This window comes from Mustela lutreola, chromosome X (assembly GCF_030435805.1).
Source record: "Mustela lutreola isolate mMusLut2 chromosome X, mMusLut2.pri, whole genome shotgun sequence".
In the NCBI taxonomy this organism is placed as follows: domain Eukaryota; kingdom Metazoa; phylum Chordata; class Mammalia; order Carnivora; family Mustelidae; genus Mustela; species Mustela lutreola.
In genome coordinates this window covers 106,355,093-106,372,495 of record NC_081308.1, presented here as the reverse complement: position 1 = coordinate 106,372,495, position 17,403 = coordinate 106,355,093, and the positions used below count along the sequence as shown (strand labels likewise).

General features: G+C 40.3%; 1 protein-coding gene and 1 long non-coding RNA gene across 10 annotated transcripts in view; one reads left to right on the top strand and one right to left on the bottom strand.

The window, feature by feature from the left end:
• STAG2 (STAG2 cohesin complex component) overlaps positions 1-15,586 on the bottom strand; it is a 143,418-nt gene extending 127,832 nt beyond the window's left edge. For 2 of the 9 annotated variants that reach the window (XM_059158627.1, XM_059158633.1), the window contains exon 1: positions 14,207-14,345. The gene's annotated coding sequence lies outside the window, so the exon portion shown is untranslated. The other 7 variants (XM_059158628.1, XM_059158636.1, XM_059158632.1 and 4 more) reach the window with 7 other exon arrangements.
• Positions 13,800-16,633, top strand: LOC131822192 (uncharacterized). The gene is made up of 3 exons (XR_009350111.1): positions 13,800-13,882; positions 15,278-15,595; positions 15,691-16,633. It is a non-coding gene; the product is annotated as an uncharacterized LOC131822192 (long non-coding RNA).
• Positions 16,634-17,403: the final 770 nt, after the last annotated feature.

The window sequence follows — 17,403 nt, the reverse complement described above, 5'->3', positions numbered from 1 at the left end:
AGGCACCATAAAGAATGAAATCTTGCCACTTCCAACAACATGGATGGATCCAGAGAATATAATCCTAAGTGAAGTCAGTCAGAAAGAGACAAATACCATGATTCGACTCATATATGAAATTTAAGAAACAAAACAAATGAAGAAAAAAGAGACAAACAAAAAAACATACTCTTAAATATAGAGAATAAATAGATGGTTACCAGAGGGGAAATGGGTGAAGAGATGGGTGAAATCCTAGGTGAAAGGGATTAAGAGTACCTATTGTGATGGGCACTGGGTAATGTAGAGAATTTTTTCAATCACTATACTATGCACCCGAAACTAATATAACACTGAATGTTAATTAAGCTGGAATAAAAAAAAAATAAATTCAGGGTAGCTCAGTTGGTTAAGTATCTGACTCTTGATTTCAGCTTGGGTCACATCTCAGGGTCATGAGATCAAGCCCCTCAGAGTCAGGCTCTGCACTCAGAGTGGAAGCTGCATGTCCCTCCACTCCTAACCCCGCTCATGCTCTCTCTCAAATAAATAAATAAAATCTTTTAAAACATAAAAATAAATTTTTTAAAATGTATTTTAATTCTCAGAGCAGGAAAAAACAAGCCTTTCTCCTACTTAATTGCCCAAAGTCCTCGGACTACTTTGAGAAGTTTAACTTCCTCCTTGATCTCAACAATTTTGGATTATTGTCTCCATTTTTAAAAAATCTGTATTTATTTTTTATGCGGGCTCCATGCCCAACACAGAACTTGAACTCAGTGACCTTGAGATCAAGAGTAGCACGCTCCACCAGCTGAGCCAGCCAGAGGCCCCTCTCTTTTTTTTAAAGTAAGCTCTGTGGCCAATGTGGGGCTTAAACTCATGACCCTGAGATCGAGTCTCATGTTCCACCATCTGAGCCCGCCAAGTGCCCCAATTATCATCTTTTATTTTCTTTCCCCCCAAAAAAGTTATCACTAAGAAATCTATAAATCACCCCACTGGGAGGCAGTGTATCACCACATAAAGAAGTATGTTAGACTTGGGTAAAACTGGATTTAAAAGTAGGCTCTGCCACTTACTAGCTGAGTGAACTTGGGCAAGTCACTTAACCATTCTGGAACTTCAGTAAATGAAAATATCACCAACTACATAACAAGGTTGTTTAAGAAATAAAAAAGTCAGTGTTAGAAAAGTACTACAACTTGCCATCTAGTAGATGCTGTAAATGATATCCTATAAAGTTCACCTTCACTGCAAAGCCAACTAGAGGAAATTAATTACTTTTCTTCCAACACACAGTTCTTTAATATGAATATTAATAATGTAATTATAATGCAGAGTTAAATTTCTAGAAAACCTAAGGTTGAATTCAATTATCATTTAAGAATCTGTATAACATACCACATGACACAAGAATTCAAAATTAGATAAAAATACAATTCCCAGTCTGAAGAAGTTAATAATTTACTTGTAAGAAATAAATGTGAATATTCACCAATACTGTACACTTAAGCACTATATATTTATACACACACTCAAATAGTTACCTCTCATGTTAGACTCGCTGTTCTCATGCAGCAACCTGGATGCCTGCGTTTCAGCCTAACTTCAGAAGTTTAGGAAATAATTCCTCACTGAAGAATTTTTTTTCTAGGGGCACCTGGGTGGCTCAGTTAGTGAACCAGTTACCTTCAGCTCAGGTCATGATCCCAGGGTCCTGGGATCAAGCCCCACCCCATCCAGCTCCCTGCTCAAGCCTGTTTCTTCCTCTCCCTCTGCCTGCCACTCTGCCCACTTGTGCTATCTCTATCAAATAAATAAATAAAATCTTTTTTTAAAAAAGGAATTTTTTCTGGAACTCCTGGGTGGCTCAGTCAGTTAAGCTGCTGCCTTCGGCTCAGGGCATGATCCCAGGATCCTGGGATCCTGTCCTGCATTGGGCTCCTTGCTCAGCAGGGAGCCTGCTTCTCTCTCTGCCTCTGCCTGCCACTCTGCCTGCTTGTGCATACTCTCTCTCTCATTCTCTGACAAATAAGTAAATAAATAATTTTTTTTAAAAAAAGGAATTTTTTCTAATATAATCCCGTATTGTCCAAATAATCCCTCTGAAATTTTGCAAGTACATTTTGAACACCTAGATATGAATGCAACTACTGAATATTCCTCAATGAATTGCTCACTTTATGCATTGATATTTAATCAAAACTCAAAAAAGTACATATACACAGAGCTGGAAAAATCCATTTGTCATTGACAAATTTGCTTTTCAAAAACATACCTTCATGCTTCAGCTTCCCTGCCAACCATGGCTACCACCACTTCCTCAATTCTCCTGCCAGGAATAAAGTCTGAGGAATGTCTTTTGGCCTGAATGAGTAGTGGAAACAGAGAGGGATAGATCCCAAAAGAAAAATATTATGGCTTTGCTAATATTTCCTACATTTTCTCTATTTCTTTAGTGTAAAAGGGAAATTCTCAAAGGTTCATGTTCCTAACTATCTTTAATACTATTTCTTTAAACCACAAAAAAGACCTTTTTTAGTATGAGAATATTAACCATGTTCTTTGTGGCAGTAGACACATCAGTGAGTGTGGAAAAATTCTTCTTGCTTTTAAAAAAAGGGGAAAAGATTAGAGATCCAAGAAAAGAGGATATCATATATCCCCATTCTGAAATGGAAATACTTCAAATATATCAAAACTAAGTCATTATATAGATCATATACAGAGAATGAATTTAATATCATATACTGCTACAAAGACACTTTAAGCTAACATTCTAATAAAGAATTCAAAGTCAAAAAGTTAAACACACAAACACATTTAACTTCAAATCCCTATTTTTAAGTTTATTTTTAAGTAATCTCTACACCCATCCATATGGGGCCTGAACTCAAAATCCTGAAATTAAGAGTTGCATGCTCTTCCAACTGAGCCAGCCAGGCACTCCAAAATTCCTATTTAAAAGCAAGCATTTAGAAAGTGAGATAAAGGGCGCCTGGGTGGCTCAGTGGGTTAAGCCGCTGCCTTCGGCTCAGGTCATGATCTCAGAGTCCTGGGATCGAGTCCCGCATCGGGCTCTCTGCTCAGCGGAGAGCCTGCTTCCCTCTCTCTCTCTGCCTGCCTCTCCATCTACTTGTGATTTCTCTCTGTCAAATAAATAAATAAAATCTTAAAAAAAAAAAAAGTGAGATAAAGACACACAAGAGTGCCATGTAACAGTGACTGCCAAGGCACCTGGGTGGCTCAGCATCTGCCTTTGGCTCAGGTCATGGTCCTGGAGTTCTGGGATCGAGTCCTACGTTGGGCTCCCAGCTCCACAAGGAGCCTGCTTCTCCCACTGCCTGCCACTCCCCCTGCTTTTGCACATGAGCTCTCCGGGACAAATAAATAAATAAAATCTTCAAAAAAAAAAAAAAAGTCATTGCCGACTGCCTCTTTTGCTTTTACACAAAATCAGAACATCATTTAGAAGATCTCGGTTTTTGGATAACATGGGGTATGAACATGGGCTCTTTTAACTTCATTTATAAACAACCACCCAAGACTGAAGCATTCCAAGGCTTCACTTACAGTCCTCAATCGTTATTTTTCACCCAAAGCTTTTCATTGGGGCACCTAGGTGGCTCAGTGGGTTAAGCCTCTGCCTTCAGCTCGGCTCAGGCCGTGATCTCAGAGTCCTCAGAGTCCTAGGATCAAGTCCTGCTTCCGGCTCTCTCTCTCTCTGCTGCCTCTCTGCCTACTTGCAATCTCTCTGTCAAATAAATAAATAAAATCTTTAAAATAAAGAATACTTGTCACCGGGGCACCTGGGTGGCTCAGTGGGTTAAGCCTCTGCCTTCAGCTCAGGTCATGATCCTGGGTCCTAGGAACCAGCCCCACATCAGGCTCCCCGCTCAACAGAGAGCCTGCTTTTCCTTCTGCCTGCTGCTTCCCCTGCTTTCCCTCTCTCTCTCTGACAAAAAAATAAAAACTAGAAAAAAAAAGTCACCAGGTGCACCTGGCTGGCTCAGTCAGTAGAGCATGTGACTCTTGATCTTGGGGTTGTAAGTTCAAGCCCCACTAAAATCTTAAAAAAAAAATTCTTGTCATTAATCTCAAATTAAGGACACCATATCAAAAACAACTGCATTGATGGCTACTGGTTTTAGCCTAATATTCTTTAATATACAGTAATCCCTGTATGTAGTGTTTGGTGGTTTTTTTTTTTTATTTATTTGACACAGAGAGAGTGCAAGCGCACAAGCAGGGGGAGTGGCAGGCAGGCAGAGGGAGAGGGAGAAGCAGGCTAACCGAGGAGCAGTCCTAGATTAAAAACAAGCAACAGCTTTTTAAAATACCAACTGTAGGGGCTCCTGGGTGGCACAGTCAGTTGAGCATCAGACTCTTGGTTTCTGCTCAGGTCATGATCTCATGGTCGTGGGACTGAACCCCATGTTGGGTTCCCCACTCACTGGGGATTCTGCATGAGTTTCTCTCTCTCCCTCTACCCCTAGGCTCTCTCTCTTTAAAAATAAATAAAATCTTTTAAATAAATAAAGTCCCAACTGTATTAATTTCATATAATAAACCAAATCCACAAAAAATAACCTTTTGTCTATCAGTGACTATGTGGCCCACAAATATGGTAGGCCACTTTCATGATGGATTTAATGAACTAAAGAAAAGACTTGCAAAATTAGGTAGACCCACTTAATAACCTTGCAGTTGTTTGTAAAATATTGACACGAACAAAACCTCCAAAAGTGAACTAGCTAAGGGATTAAAAAAAAATACAAAAATTCCTCAACGAACTATTAAAATGGCCAAAAAACAGCCAAGTTAACATCAGCTCTCTACCGGGGCGCCTGGTTGGCTCAGTCAGTTAAGCGTCTGCCTTCCCACTCAAGTCATGATCCCGGGGTCCTGGGACCAAGCCCCAAGTAGAGCCCTATGTCTAGTTCCTTGCACTGTGGGGAGCCTGCTTCTCCTTTACCCTCTGCCACTCCCCCGTTGTGCTCGCTCTTTCTCTTGAATAAATAAAATCTTAAAAAAATAATTTTTAAACAAAAGATCAGCTAACAATTACCCCCACTAAAAAAAGGGGGGGTGGAAATCCTAGTTTACAATATAGTATAATCTGAGATTATGCTAAAATTATTTCTCTAACTGTTTGAATTAACCTACAGTAATCATTTTGGGGGGATGAGATGTGTCACAAATATAAACAGAAGCCAACTACAAAAGTCACCCAAAAATAAAGTATTGATTTTATGATGACACTTCAGGGGCTCCAGGGGTGGCTCAGTCCGTTAAGCAGCTGCCTTCAGCTCAGGTCTTGATCTCAGGATCCTGGGATCAAGCCCCACCCCATCCGGCTCCCACTCAAGCCTGCCTCTCCCTCTGCCACTCCCCCTGCTTGAGCTCTCTCTGTCGCGAGGGCTCGCACTCTCTGTCAAATAAAAACCTTTAAATAAAATAATAAATAAAAGAAATGGTAACTCAATGTCTATAAGACGTACCTCTCAAATTATGTTACAGGATCAGTTTAACCTGAAATAAGTCTCTAAACTACCTTTTTCTTTCTAACACCACTTCTCCCCAGTCACAAAATTATTTCTCTTTCAGCTTTCTTCTGAGAAGAAATATAAGAACCCCCAATAAACAGCACAGATTTTTAACATTTCCTCCCAAGAAAACAGTAAGGGGAGTCTGAATAATACATAAGAAAAACACAGCTTAAACAGTCAAAGTAGTTATCTTGGCTTTTCTTTTTTTTTATTTCAGTGGACCTCAGAAGTTGTTTTTCAACAGTCACTCAAAAGTCCAATAGTCACTTGAAAAAAGACAACTGGAAATTCTACTAGGAAGAATTTTTAAAACTGTCTCTTGTCTTTTGCAATCAACCCCACACCAACAGAAATTCCCCCAGGAGTAAAAATGAACTCTCAGAACATGGCTGTTTAAAGTCATTTAAATCACTTTCACATTTGAATAAACTGTAGAGGCTGTGAATCCCCTACTATCACTTACTAATTAGGCAAGGTACTCGGCTTCCCTGTACCTTAGATTCCTCCCGGAAAATGGAGTATTAATCAGGGACATCATACACCCAATTTCTCTGGGACAGTTCCAGTTTATGCTATTACCCCAGAATGCCATCTAGTTAGTGTCCCCTTTCATGCGCAAAAGTATCCTGGTTTGAGCAATAAAATCATATGGTAATGGGTAACAAGGTCATGAAGATTAAGTGAGGTAATACATGTAAAGCATTTTAACAGTGTCTGATGGAGAGTAAGAGTTCAGTTAGTGTTAACTATTGCTAATGTTAGTCACTGTCAAATACTTCTTTTTTTACTGTCAAATACTTTTTATAAAAAATTTTGAATCATATAATGAACAGAATTTCTACAATATTTTTTACAAATGAATTATGCATTTAACTTCCCACATTCAATTTTCTGAAACAACTAAGTAGCACTAACTGCTTGCAGTCAACACTAACCAATTTATCCTGAGATGGCAATATTATCAATTGCATTCATATTTTATTATACATAAATTTTAGTAGAGGCTATATTAAGGTTACTGACAGGAAAGTAACTGAAAAGTAAAACTCTGGGGGCACCTGGGTGGCTCAGTGGGTTAAAGCCTCTGCCTTCGGTTCAGGTCATGATCCCAGAGTGCTGATATCGAGCCCCACATCAGGCACCCTGCTCAGCCAGGAGCCTGCTTCCTCCTCTCTCTCTGCCTGCCTCTCTGCCTACTTGTGATCTCTCTCTTTCTCTCTCTCTCTCTCTCTCTATATATATATATATCAAATAAATAAATCTTTAAAAAAAAAAAAGTAGAACTCTGTTTAGAACCAAACCAAGGTCCTTAATATTCTGCAGCCCTTCTCATCCAGGGTTCCACAATGTTGATTAACCACAAAACTCAAAATTATTTGAATGACCATTTCCTGAATTCCCCCAAGAATGGCACAAAACTAGTATCTTGCCAGATACAAAGGAGAGAAACTAATTCATTACATACAATGGATGCCTTGGGGCATAATCCTGTTGTAGAACACCAGGGTCTTGTTATTCTTGGGAGTACAAAGAGGTAAACATAGATGAAAAGACTCAATATTGAACAAAGAATCTGGGGTAGAAGAAGACTGCATCACTGGAAAAATTATCTCCCACAGAATGAAGCTTAAGGGAACAATTAACATAAAATATATAAATTTGACTCATGGCTATGAAAAGCACTATACATTGTTTTACTTCATCTCCACTAATTTACTGTAGGCCAGCTATCCAACATCTAGCAGTCCTTCAGGTAAGAAAAGTTCTAATTGTAGTTTATGAGAAGCAGAAAGGAGAGAGGAAAAACAAAGCTGAGACCAGGATTCCTGTCACTGATCACTAATGAACCTACTAATGATCAAAGACACCGATATTAACTATTACCTATACAAATTAGAACAAGAAAATTTAATAAAGTCAAAAGATGAACTAGAATAGCAATTAGAAGCAAGCAGAAATACTAACACAAGGGAAGAGAATTATTTTTAAGGTACCATTAACTAACAACAAATTCCCCTTACAGAATCACTCAGAGCAGTGAATTATAAAAGTCATTTTTATTTATAAAAATACATTTTTATTTCAAATCTAACTGCTCAATAAACAAGCTGAAAGACTGGGGAACTACGCTCAGACACACTTAGCCTGTATAGAACATAAATTACACACAGAAAAAATTCAGTGAAACCACTCTATCTACCATAGCAAGACCACCCCCCCAAAAAAATCAAGAACACAATTCATCATATTATCACACAAACTTTTGTATAATGAGCACATGCAAGAAAAACAAAGCTCAGATTTATTTCAACTAATCTTTTAGTGTAAAACAAAGTTTACACTTTTCATTAGGCAGCAACTCATCTAACCCTGTGTAAAACATCTGTATTTACCTTGCACTACACATGAAAAAAATCTTCATTTTACCATATTAAAATGACACACGCTTTGTGGTGATAGATAACCCAACACTGAAACCACTTACTTAAGGGAAACTAATGAGCATTAATAAAAAAAAAAAAAAAAAAAAAAAAAGAGTGCCAAGGTTTTGAGGCCAAATTAATTTGGGTCTGAATTCAAACCATCAATTATTATCATGTGACAAGTCATTTATTCTGAGTCTCAATTTCCCCATCTGTAAAATGACAATAACCACCTATCTTGCAAGGTATAGAAAATTAAATTAAAAATGTTAAAACAAAAATAAAGTTGAAACAGTTATTGGTATTCAAAAGGAACGCAAACTAAATTATTTCTTAGAATATCTCAGGATTCAACAAGTTATAGAACAAATCCCATTACACCAATGTTATGCATGCAAAAAGTGTAAACAGGACTTACTCTTTTTCCCTTTAACAACAGTAAGACATTAAAAAGGAATTTTACCTTTGAATGTACCCTAGATTATTCAGAGCTTACAGTAATCTCTCTAGTTGGTCTCATCAATCCTAGTAATGTATTTTCCAATTAAAAAATTTTTAAGAAACAGCATTAACATTATTCACCCATTCCTTTGGAGGAATGGGGAGTATAAAACAATTTCAATAATCTCCTGACAAACCATATGCAAGGACTTCTTGTTTTCTTCTGGTTTGTATCAAAGAGAGAACTATATCAAGCATACATTAGGAACCCAGTTCAGGTAGCAGATTACCACAGCTGCTAAAGAGATGTAGTTTGTTTTCTATAATGCACATATTCAAAACTCCACAAGCAATACCACTTACACTGAAGAAATATAAAATTTGGTTCGATTAAATGCAAAGTAGGCAGCTCAGGATATGTAAAAAAAAAAAAAAAAAAATCTAACTGACAATTTTGTTTTCTCACATTATCTTCACCAAACAGAAAGAACATGCAATAACCACCACTCATGACAGCCAGAGATACAGAGAAAATATTATACAGGGACAGCACTGAACCACAAATTAAAAGTCCTATGCATGGAACAAATGTAGAAAACTGCAAAAGGAAAACGTACAGAAGTTTTAAAATAGCCTAAATCATTCAAGTTTCTTCTTTATTCTCCAGTAACTAATCACATTTCAGTATATACTGATACCCTTAGCTAACTGGGACTATCCCTTTCCTTTGCTAAGGTTCCCAACTTCCAAAATAGGTATACACTAGTGCTCCACTGTACAATAACTGTCATTTCAAGTATCTGAATAATCTACTAATAGCAATTTCAAAATGCTGATACAAGACCAGGTTGGTTTTTTTGAACATGTGAGGCACAAAAGTCACCACATTAAAGAGATGTGAACATTATCCTGCTAAGATAAAATGAACAGATCATTGTGTCCACTTAATGTAAATTTTAAACTCAAAAGTTAGCTTGCAGCCATCAAAATCTGGAGTCTTCCACCTATTATAAAGAACCAAAAGCAAAAAGAATACGCTATTCACTGTTTACTCCCTTCCCACACATGACTGTGGGTGGCATCAGTTAAACATGCAGAATATTAAGCACTAAACTGTCCAAGGCATATTTTCACATCTAACACTATATTCCCGAAAGATAATTTATTTGAGCCTGAGCCTGCTCCCCACCCTTCCCTACCCATTTTAATATACAGGTCCTCAGACAACCACCAGTCAGCAAGGCAAGATTGAAAAAGAAAATAATGAAAAATGTAGGATTTAATCTCATTAAAATCTGGAGTGTGTGAACTTTAAAAAAAAAAAATCCTAACTAAACAGACTTCAAAGTTTCCTAACTCATAATCTGTTGGCTTAATAGTTTAACTGTTACCTTGCCACAATAAATCTGAAGCCACAATCCTCATCATCTACTTAAGATTTGCATACAAATAAGAATTCAAAATATGTAATGTCTTCTCATAACATTCTTCTAAAGCTAAAATGCTAAATATGAATGTACAGACTAATATTAACAGTTATGAGATATCTGTTCCTAGAGTAGGGTGGAATTTTGCTTTAATAATGATGAGGGAACACACTTCACCCAACACAAAAATTAAATATCTATTATTTTGGATTCCCTTTAGAATTTTGACATATATTCAAAACTACATCTCATGGGGTAAAAAGCCTGACACTGAACAACACAAAACTGCAGAAAATAAGGTACTTACCTTCAAAGAGTGAAGGAACAATTCACATATATATTAATTGTGGAAACTGATTATTTTAACTGCAATGCACTTTTACTGCTGATGGTTAATGGTCAGAATGTCCTTTATAGAACACATTAGAATATTTTACATATCAACTTTTAACTACAACACCAAATCCTTAAAGAGGTGGGATTTAACTCATTTTATAAGTAAACATTTGTTTTCGTATCAGTTACCAAAAAAAAAAGAACCCACCCCACCCCCAACTGCCAGTCTCTGATACCGTGGAATGCTAGTTATTTCACAGTGGGAAAGAAAGGCTAATAAGTACATTTCTTATCCAATCCTCTTCTCTACCCATTCATTAAACACCAAATACTGAAACTGAATTCAACTCCTACCTCTATCTTCCTACCAGGAATGCGCCCCAGGGCACCCGAATCCCTTCCACTGTCACTTATTGCAACTGCCAAAGCCCCTCCTATTAATAGTAAATCCCTTTCATACTGACTCACTGTAACTCCAACTTAATGAAATAGACAAGAAGCAGAATTTACAAACTTTGAGAATGGAATTTTCCCCGTTTTCAAAGGCTTAAAAAAAGAAACTAAAAGTTGACCACATTCAGACTAAGTTACAAACATTTGAAGTTCAGCCAATTTGTAAGAACTTATATTGCTTATTCTATATTGGTTCAATTTAAGTATTTTTTTCAAAGTTTATATATCAGGCATTGTGTAAGTATTTATATACAAGGACAAGTTTTCCATGCAGTAACTGATACGTAAATATAAACTTTATGTCATCACACCACAATTCCAAGACAATTTGAAATTTTTTCAATTTTTTTGTTTGATTATGGACATTTTCAAGTACACACAAAAAAGTAGAGAGAAAAATAGTACAATGAGCTCTCCTGTAGTCATCACCCAGCTACAATCAACTCAAGGCCATTTTTTTTTCATCTCTACCTCCTACCCTCCCTTATCCAATTATTATCTTCAGAAAAGAATTATAAGAAGACACTGTGCTCAGTAAAAACACTGACAAAAACCCAAAGATAGGGAAGTATCAAAGACTAGCAAGAAATCAAGAATTAAGCAATGTAACTGTCACCCTACACAACTACTTGTTAAGCAGAAAATTTAAGAATTCAGTTAAAAACAAAGAAATGGCCATCTTTAAGAATTTTAATAAAGTCCATAAGATCCAAAGGGCATATTTAAAATTATATCCACAAGGATAAAAAGGAATATGTGATGAAAATGAACTTAAACATCTGCAATTAGCTTACATTCATATAGCACTTGGGCTCAAAATGAAAAAAAAGAGACTATTTAACATAATGTGTCATAAAATTACAACAGCCACTTGAAAAACCGCTTAACACTTATGCCTTAACTGGTCCTTCTGATCCCTAATTATAGATTGATATCAATGTAAAAAGAAAACCAGGCATTTTAATGTAAGTGGTTTAAAATGTTCAAAATTAACCCCATCGTTCATTGGAAAATATATGAAAGCAAGTCTAAACTACCTGAATTGTATGTCATTAAACAGAAATGTATCCACTTTCCAGGGCCGGTTTTTTTTTTTTTTTAATAAGTTCACATATACCCTGAAACGCAACGCGCTAGGCTACAGATAGAATTAGAAGACCGCCTCCTGCTCTTGCTCCTAACCAATACGCAGAGAGAGAAGGTTGGCAGGAAAGTGCTGCGAGGACAGTAACAAACACCAGCAGCTCCCGAGCAGGCCCTGCTAGAGCCAGGAATGACGCACTTCGGTAACCCGACTCTTTCTCCCCTCCACCCCCGCCCCCAGCAGCGGTGCTGACACCGCCAACAGCCCGGAGTAGGAAAAAAGACAACAGAAAAAAGGCAGAGGTTGGACCGCACAAGGTTTCATCAAGAAACCTCGATTATTCCTCTTTCGACACTAACCACTAGGACTAAACAGGAAAAGAAGCTTCGTGCTTAAGCAAGTCCCATCATGGTGGTTTAAGAGTCACTAAATTAAGCTGATAATGAGTCCAATACACAGAGACAAATACAGGGTGTGGCTGCCGTGAAATACGGCGGTCCGTGGGAGAAAAGGGGTATGGAATTTACACTCCAGTACTAGGGGAAGATGGGGCTTTACCGGGGGTGGGGGGGGGCGGCCCGCGCATTTTAAGGAACCATTTCAAAGCAACACAAGCTTTTCGTTTACTTAAACCTAATCCCACAGATCAAAAGTTTCTAATAGATATACCGTGTAAACTGTAAATAACCATTTAATCAAGCTCCATGACCCTCAATTAAGAAACTACATCCAAGAGAAAGGCGGAGGGAGAGGGAAGGGAGGGGTGGTAGGCAACAACATATAAAACATTTCTAGGCCACGGAGGAGAAAGTCTCACAAACCGGATGAAACTACTAATGCAATATTAAAAATTAAAGCTGAACACTGCAGCACGAAAAATCTCACGACAAAACCCATTACAGTTCAGAATTAAAAATAAAATGACATATACACCAAGGGAGAGCGGAAACTAAATGTCGAAAGTACAGCGGTTTATAAAAAACTAAAGGCAAAACAAGACCTTCTCGCGACGAGGAAAAAAAAAAAAAAAGGCAGAAATCAACAATACGTTTACGAATGTAGGCCAGAAGAAAATGGGAACGGGGCTCAAAGTTTTGCGGAACTACTTGATGCTGTTTCCCACACCTTCTCTCTCCCATGGCCCATCAGACCCTTTTCCTGCTAAAATCGCCGTCCACAGATCACTGGGTAAGCGAGAGAAGAAAAAAGAAAGTCAACCCCAAGCAAGAATAAAAGTGTGGAGGGAAAAAGCAGAAGCTGCCTACCTGGGGCAAGGATCAGCTCAGTTCGTGCCTTGAGAAAGACAGTGCGGGTGGGGGTGGGAACGAAAAGCAGCACTAAAACTAAAACAAAAGTGGCGCCAAAACCCCCCAACAAACAGCCTTCCACTCCCGCCCTTCCCCCCTCCTCCCATGCCAGGCAGGCAGGGCCCCCTTCGGGGCAAGGTCTGCACGCGGGGGCCAACACCGCCAGACCCCAGCCTATTTATAAAATTGTTGCCCGAAGAAAACTGACCGAAGTCGGGCCTCGGAAGGGATGGAGAGATCGATGCCAATCGCTTTCCCAAGCAGTTCCCCCACCACGCGCTGGAGATGATGGGGCGGGGGAGAAGCAGAGGGGCCCGTCACATGAATGTTGTTCCCTCTCTAGGAAGGGAGGAAGAGAGGGAGGGAGCGAAGGGAGGGAGGAAAGGAAAGAGGGGAAGGGAGAAGGGAGGGGGCACGAGGGAGGGGTGTGATCAGAGTAGATTTTCCCTCGCCTCCCTCGGTCCGAGGCCCAAATATACACAACTGAGCCTCCGCTTCTCCCCTCCCCCCTAGGTTCCCAGCACCACCATTTTGCTCTCTTCCTTCCCCTCACCACGATACCGCGCTCTCCCCCACCCCAGCCACGGCCTCCCCGGCTTTCCTCCCCCGACTACGGCTCGCACTCCACCCCACCTCCAGTTTGGGCTCTCCCAGGCTTAAGAGCCTGCCGGAGAAAAGGCACCTAAATCTAATGCTACACAGAGAAGCGGAGCCTCCATCTTGCGCTGCTCCGCGTTCTCCATTTTGGGCCACCCATGGGGGGGGGGGGTCTCCGTGGAGGCCCCGAGGGAGAGTTGGGCGAGGGAAGGAAGAGAAAATCTTCAGCGAGGGTAGTCGAAAAGAAGAGTCGTGCAGTAGAAAGCCACTCTAGGAGTAGGAGGTAGGGAGGAAGGGGGTCTGGAAGTTCCTTGGTAGTGTTGAGGTAGCCACTTGCGGGGAGAAGGCAGAAAGAAGGGTTGGGGGTTACGCGGGGACGGGGAGGCTTCTCCCCGTCTTGACTTAGCCACCCGCTCCATGGCTGCCCCCGCTTGGGGGCAAAGGGAGTAGAGGGGAAATTAAATGGCAACAGAGTGCCCATTCTCTTTCCCTCCCAACTCCTCTCTCGCGCCCTATTTCAACCATACACACCTCACAGTGGGCCCCGCGCCCTCCGGGTGCCCCTCCAAACTTCTAGAAGCTTCGCCTCCGCCATTTTATAACTTACCTCCCCCCTCAGCGTACACAGAGGCAGCAACGAGACTGTTCGCCTCCCCCACTCCTCCTTCCTTCTTTCTCAGGCCGGGGGCTTCTTCACCCCTGGGCTGGTACAAGATATTTTCCCCTTCCTCTTCTTTACACCCTCGAATTCTACTCAGGGACGGAAGCTCCCGCGGTTCTAGAGCGGTGGGGGGTTTTGAAAGTGGCGGTCGGATCCGGCGGGTTTTTTTTTTCTTTTTTTTTTTTCTTTTTTTTCTTTTTTTTTTTTTTTTTTTTTTTTTGGTGGCGCTTCGGGATTGTTTGGGGTGTTCGCTCTTCGGCGACTTGGAGGCGAATGGAACGCGCAGGCGCCATCTGTCGGCCACGAACCCGCGCTCAGCTCCTGTTGGGAGGGAGCGGCATCTAGCGGTAGAGAGCTGGCACTGCAACGCTTGTCTCCCAGCGTCCTCCTCCCTATCACCGACCAATCGTGGCCGACTGCCTCCCGGGTTCAGCGTCTCCGACGCCGTCTGCGAACGAGGCGCCCGCAGGGGCGCGCCGCCGAGTGGGGTAAACAAGGTGCCGTGCCCGCGCCTGACTTACTCATTCGTTTGGCAGCGCTTCCGCCGCGGACCGAAGTGGGCCGCGTTTCCTCTTTCTTTAATGGGTGGGGGGGCCCGAGGGTCGAAAGGAGGTCGTTAGGGATGTCCGGCAGAGCCCCGGACCGTGGGAAATCGGAAACCGGGCTCGCTCGGGACTCGTCCCCCGGGCCCTTGCGCCCCGCGCGCAGCCCGAGGTTGGCAGCCCAGTCCGGCTTCACCCTTCCCTGTCCCCTCCTCTGACACGCCCCAGCGAGGGGCCTTCCGTCCTAGTTCCCAGACCCTCGCTTCCCCGCGGTCCCTACTCCTTACCACCAAAACAGCTCTACTCGCGGAACTCTGGCACCTGATCTTAAGTGATTTAGGAGGGTTGCTATTTGAGTTTCTGTTTTGTTTTGTTTGCCTTCTGCTTCGGCTGTGGAGGGAAATCAAGCCGATTCTCTACTAGGAAGACTTGACACTGGAGAAAAAAATTTTTGTTTTTTTGTTTTTTTTTACAGCCCACTATGCCTGTCTCCCGGAAAACGTGGTCTTTCTCTCGAGGGTCTAGGAGACTTAAGGGACTGGGGCTACGAGCGTAGGCCGGGCGCTCGACCAACTTATTGACTGCTGGGGCGGGGATGGGGGGGAGAAACAGGACGGAGCAAAGTGGAGGGAATTCGAAATTTGGGCTGAAGAAGTCGAGGGGTACCTACCCCGTTTTCCCCCGCCTTCCTCGATTATCCACCGTGTTCCTCGAAACGTGCGACCCGGCGGCCTTGCGACTTTGTTAAGAATTTTGGCTCCTTCTTATCCTGCTTCTTCACCCCTCCTCCAAGGTGAAGTGCAAAAGGACCCCTTGCGCTCCTTTGACCCCCAGTTAACGCAAGTCTTTATCACCCTTTTTATTTTTTTTTGTTTGTTTTGAATCCAGCCTCCCGGACCTTTGACCACCGAGCGCTCTCTACCCGGGGGAGAAAAAAACTCGGGGAGGGCCTGTCCCCTCCGAAGCGCCGCTTCTCCTAGGACAGGAAGAAGTGACCTATTACAGTGTCTCCATTGCTGTTAAAGAAGTTCTCGGATTCATACAATAGTGTATAGCTAAGAGCTCTTAGTTCCTCTTTTCTTTTTAAAAAATTTTTGGTTTGAATATTCCTTTAATATTACTTTTTAATTAGAAGAAAAGGAATAAATATATTTAATAACAAGACAAATTTTCTAAATGAGGAGAAACGAAAGACCCTTGTGAATCGTGGAGATTTCACCCGGTATCACCTCTAAAGCATTCCTAATGCAATATAATGATTAATCTCAGCCCTCAAATTATATTCCACACTTGTTTTAGTTTCCCATTCTCTGTGCTTACTGTTTTTTTCCTGCAACTTTAAAAAAGAGTTATGGTATATTTAATCAACTGAACAATAAAAGTTAAACAGAAACATCTAAATATCAATAACAAATAAAATCCGAGACATTTCTACTTACCTCTAAAGCTTTCGGGAGTGGAATACTATTCAAAATAAATTTCCATTTCTTTTATAGACCATCTTTGGTAGAATGTTATACAGTTTTTAATAGATTCAAGTTACAGAATGATGCAGCTAGAACATTAAATAGGGAGTAGTGGAAAATTTACAGTTATATAAGTTAATGCAAAATTCCACTTAAAGTAATAGAAAAATTGGGCTTTGTACCAAATCATTTTACATTAATTTAGTTCAGTTGTGCCAATTTAATGTCAATTGATATTCAATGATTTCCTGTCTTAGTATTAGCTGAAAACTACTGATTTTCTGCTCCAAACATCACATTATATAGTATGTGGTACAAACAGTATTGCATCTATCTTATAAATTTACATTCTTGTCTGATTGTGTAGCAGCTAATTTTATACTTTGAAAAATTAAACAATTTTATACAATTTTATACTTTGAAAAGTTCCTCTTTAGTAAACTTATTTTCATCTTGTGAAAAATACCATAGAAGAAAATTAATAACTAACTGGTGTAACATCAGAAAAAAATTATATAGCAAATTTATACTGATATTTAAGTATGTTTCACAGTAGCCTCTCTTTCTAGAGCTTATTCACAGGAATATTTATTAAGCCTTCGGTGTGTGCAGAGCACAGTACTATGTGCCCTAGTTCTATCCGAAGAAGTGAAATTTATTTCATAGGGTCCTGAAAGACAGAAGAGTAAACCTTGGGAATTTGAGGACAAAATGAGAAAATGCCATCAAATGAAATACGTAACTAACAGAAAATAAGCTTTAATCTAATTATTTTGTAACCTATCTGTCATGGAAAAAAATCGTCATATTGTAATGACAGGGTGGCTCAGTGGGTTAAGCCTCTGCCTTTGGCTCAGGTCATGATCTCATGATCTCAGGGTCCTGGAATCGAGCCTTGCATTGGGCTCTCTGAGAGCCTGCTTCCCCCTCTCTGCCTGCCTTTCTGCCTACTTTTGGTCTCTCTCTGTGTCAAGTAAATAAATAAAATCTTTATTTTATATATATATATATATAGTGTGTGTGTGTATGTATATATGTATATATACATATATATATCTCTTAATGACAGAAGCTTTTGGTGCCTGATGACAAATAAGTAAAAGGAAAGCTGAATACTTAGAACATTTGATGCTAT